Raw genomic sequence first — 5,000 nt, 5'->3', positions numbered from 1 at the left:
ACTGCTGTTGTTTAAAATGTGCTATACAACACACACAGACACACACACACACACACACACACACACACACACACACACACACACACACACACACACACACACACACACACACACACACACACACACACACACACACACACACACACACACACACACACACACACACACACACACACACACACACTGAGGTTCCATCTGTCTCCACCCCCCCCCCCCCTTCACAGCCCGCCCACACTCCATTTGACATTATCTCCATTATCTCAGCCCTTCACTCACATTCTATGCATCATTCCTATGAATAGCCAATCCGCCGGTGCTCATAACCGGCGCGGTAAACAACACTCACCAGACTGCGTTCTGAGCCACAGGGAGATACGGTGAGTGGGACTTCCTGCAGAGCTGACCTGCCTCCGACAGACAGCCGCTCGGTGTCGGAGATGAGCCAGGAGGTCAGGGCTGACCGGTCTGAATTAGGGATGTTCGATATTGTCCAACTCTTAATTCCGATACCGATATCAACCAATATCAACCGATACCGATATATGCAGGGTTCCCCCCCCCCCCAAAAACGGAATCATTTCAGGTAATTTGATTTGATTCTATTGATGGATTAATTAAAAACACACAACAAGGTTCCAAAGGATAACATGAGAAAGAGTAAGACCCTTATTTCCGTCATGGTCCCAGGGCTGTTAGGCCACAACAAAAACACGACAATAACACAAAACACATACATTTAAAACATTAGAAGACTAACCTATAGCAAAAATTGTATACCTCACAATAACTAAAAACTGATTGGAAACCCATTCAAACTATAGGGGGCTATTCCTCTATTCTGTCCATGAGCCACTTCCTGACGCTTCTCTTGAAGCTGTGGAGGCTCGAGCTCTGCTTGATGGGGATAGGCAGCTTGTTCCAATCCTGGGCTCCAGAGAAAGTAAGGGAGCACTGGCCCAGTTTGGATCGGAAAGAAGCAGGCTTCAGGTTTGCTATGCTTGCTCTAGTTCTGTGGTTGTGGGATTCGTTGACCGGGGTGAAGTAGTTCTGGAGGTATCTAGGGGACCTTTGGTTTATAATATTGTGCACTATGTTCAGTCTGAGCTGGGTAACTCTGGCCTCCACAGGAAGCCAGTTTAGCACCTGAAAGTGACTCCTCCCTATGTGGGTGCGAGGGCCAAGCCCCATTACCACCCTTACCAGCTTATTTTGGGAAACCTGAAGCTTCTTTTTTATGGTCACTGTCAGGCCCTCGAACCAAGACACGCTACCATAGTCAAAGTGGCAGAGTACTATAGGCTATTTGCTAGTAGCCTGAGGCTATCTCTGCCAAGGAGGTTGGCTTTCCTAGCTAGGTACCTGGTGCGGGCGTTGACTTTGCCCAGTACTTGGGAGGCCATAGCCTCCCCATCTAGGCTTGCGTCTATCATACAGCCTTGATACTTCGCTTTTTTTGTTGTTGCTGTTTTAGGGTTACAGCTCCTAACTGGATGTTAAACGCCCGTGCTTTCCTGAGCTTGGGCTCGGAGCCCAATAGTACTGCCTCTGTCTTACCTAGGCGAAGAGAAAGCCTGTTGTCCGAAAGCCAACTTCTGACCCCTGCAAGTTCTTCTCCTAGCATCTGTTCTAGTGTGTTCTGATCCTTGTGTGAGACTAGCAGGGCTGAGTCGTCTGCAAATAAAAACAAGTTACATGAGCATGCTGCTGACATGTCATTAATGTACAGTAAAAATAGGAGCGGTCCTAGCACGCTTCCTTGTGGGACCCCACATACAATGGGCTTGGCCTCTGACATAGTGCCACTGACCTCAACCCGCTGCACCCTATCAGAAAGGTAGGAAGAGAACCATCTGACCACTGTCTCAGACATACCCAAGGCCTTAAGCTTGGAGAGCAGTAGGTCATGGTTCACTGTGTTCAGGACTGACCGCCGGTCTGAATGTCTGCTCTGAGACGGGGCTGACCGATCTGAATGTCTGCTCCGAGACGGGGCTGACTGGTCTGAATGTCTGCTCTGAGACGGGGCTGACCGGTCTGAATGTCTGCTCTGAGACGGGGCTGACCGGTCTGAATGTCTGCTCCGAGACGGGGCTGACTGGTCTGAATGTCTGCTCTGAGACGGGGCTGACCGATCTGAATGTCTGCTCTGAGACGGGGCTGAGTGACCGGTCTGAATGTCTGCTCTGAGACAGGACTGAGTGACCGGTCTGCATGTCTGCTCTGAGACAGGACTGAGTGACCGGTCTGAATGTCTGCTCTGAGACAGGACTGAGTGACCGGTCTGAATGTCTGCTCTGATAGTGGCTTCAGACCTCTCTTGCCTTACTGTTCTACAAGAGGCACATGATTCAGTGATTCAGGACAGCCAGCGAAACTGTGAATGGGAAGAGAATGAATGACGATGCATGGAGATGATTAGTCTACATGCACAGACGCACACACACACACACACACACACGCACACACACACGCACACGCACACGCACACACACGCACACGCGCACACACACACACACACACACACACACACACACACACACACACACACACACACACACACACACACACACACACACACACACACACACACACACACGTCACACACACATGCAGTAAAAAACTTAAAACCAGATTCTCAAACATAAACATAAAAACGGACAACACGCTCATCACAGACAAGCTGGATGTAGCCAATTACTTAAACATTTTCTTCACAAACATAGCCACAACACTGGTAAACAAACTACCCTCCCACTCAGGGCTTTATGGGGTAGAACACATAGTAGCTTACTACAAAAACCTAGGGGTCCGCAAGGACGACTTCAAGCTGGAAATGGTAACAACAGATGAGGTACTCAATAAACTGAGCGCCCTCCAACCTAACAAGGCCACTGGCCATGACAACATCCCCTCCAAATTCCTCAGAGACTCAGCAGCCGCCATCACACCAATCATCACACACATAATAAACCTCTCCATAAAACAGGGACACGTCCCCAAGGACTTCAAAATTGCGAGGGTGACCCCTCTGCACAAAAAGGGCAGCAAATTAGACCCAGGCAACTACCGCCCTGTTTCTATTCTCACCTCCATCTCGAAAGTCATGGAAAAAATAGTCTACGAACAGGTCGAAAAGTACCTAGCGGAAAAAAATCTAATCTACGAATTCCAATCTGGCTTCAGAACATCCCACTCCACTGACACATGCCTTCTCTATTTGAATGACCACATCAAACAAGAGGTGGACGCAGGCAAATACTGCGGCATGGTCATGCTGGACCTACAAAAGGCCTTTGACACGGTCAATCACTCCATTCTGATTGACAAGCTAAAAGCAATTGGTTTTGATAGTCTATCAGTGAGCTGGATGCAATCCTACCTTGAGGGGAGGGAACAGATGGTGGAGGTAAACGGTACCCTATCCCCCCCCCTCACAGTGAGCTGTGGTGTTCCACAAGGAAGCATACTAGGACCGCTACTGTTCCTAATTTATGCAAATGACATGTCGTCAGCTTGTGACTGCAACTTGTTCCTGTTTGCGGACGACTCAGCCCTGCTGGTCTCTGACAAGAACAAGTTACAGGTTGAAAAAACCCTCAGCTCGGAACTAGGCAGAATCTGCATATGGCTCGCCGATAACAAACTATCATTACACATGGGCAAAACAGAGTCCATTCTCTTCGGTTCAAATAACAAACTCAGCAAGACCGACGGCTTCTCAGTTACAGTGGGTGACAATATTGTCACAAGGAAAGATGAAATTACCTACCTGGGTTCCATCCTAGAGGCTAATCTCTCCTGTGACAAAATGGCATCCAATGTAATAAAAAAAGTCAACCAACGAACTCGATTCTTGTACCGGATCTCCTCTCTGGTAAACAAGAACACCCTGAAGACTCTGGCAGGAGCACTCATTCAGGGGTACTACGACTATGCTTGCACCTCATGGTACCAAAGCACCTCAAAGGCGCTAAAAACAAAATTACAAACATCTCAAAACAAACTGGTCAGACTACTGCTTGACCTTACTCCTAGAACCCACCTCACCCCTGCCCACTTTGACAACCTAGGATGGCTTAGAGTAGACGACAGAGTACAACAACTTGCAATGGGCCTGGTCTACAAGATACACTACACGACCAAGGTACCCATGTACATGTCAAAATACTTCCCAAAGGTCAGTGAATACCACGATCACAACACCAGAGGGAGCTCCACAAATCATGTTAAACCCAGATTCGGCTCAAATAAGGGACTAAACACGTTTCGCAATTATGCCACATCAATGTGGAACGCCCTACCCAAAGCTGTAAAGGAATGTGGATCACTACCCACTTTCAAAACCTCTCTCAAGGGACACCTACGGGAGACTGCAATTCAACACTGGCCCCTGTAAATATCCTAACCCAACCCCCTCCAATGTACAGTCATTTACCTAGTATGGTTTTGTCAATAGTTCAATGTACAATTGTGTTTGGTTGTACAGTGTCTCCTCCCCCCCCCCCCTCAATGTACAGTGTTACTTGTTTATACAGTGTGCCCCCCCAACCACCTCCAATGTAAATTACCCAGTATGGTTGTCAATATCCCAATGTACCCAACCCCCCCCACCCAACCTCCTCCAATGTACAGTTTCTACGTCAAATGTATATACTCCCTTTTCTTGACTCCTTCTGTATCACAAACAGTACTGTATTTGCAAATCTGGTATGTCATAAATGTATAGATGTAGCAGTACTGACTATCTGTATGTCATGTATGTCATATATGTCTATATGAATTGAAAATGGGGGACCCTGATGGAAACAAGACAAACGTCTTTCTCAGGTCTGCATCCCCTTAACAATTGTATGTATTGAGCCGTACTGTATTGTACCCATTCTGCAATCTGTTAAATAAAGTTTTCATTCATTCATTCATTCATTCACACACACACGCACACACACCATTCCCCACCCTGTATCATCAGTACATCAGCGCAGACCATTATCATCAGGACC

General features: G+C 47.5%; 1 protein-coding gene across 1 annotated transcript in view; it reads left to right on the top strand.

Annotated features, from left to right (window-relative positions):
* The window catches only part of ampd3a (adenosine monophosphate deaminase 3a), a gene marked incomplete at both ends in the record, with an annotated part of 52,614 nt that overhangs the window by 279 nt on the left and 47,335 nt on the right, over positions 1–5,000 (top strand). The gene's annotated exons all lie outside the window — the stretch shown is intronic.

This window comes from Notolepis coatsorum (genome assembly GCF_963971535.1).
Source record: "Notolepis coatsorum genome assembly, chromosome: 2".
NCBI classification, from domain to species: domain Eukaryota; kingdom Metazoa; phylum Chordata; class Actinopteri; order Aulopiformes; family Paralepididae; genus Notolepis; species Notolepis coatsorum.
This window is presented reverse-complemented; position numbering and strand designations above follow the sequence as displayed.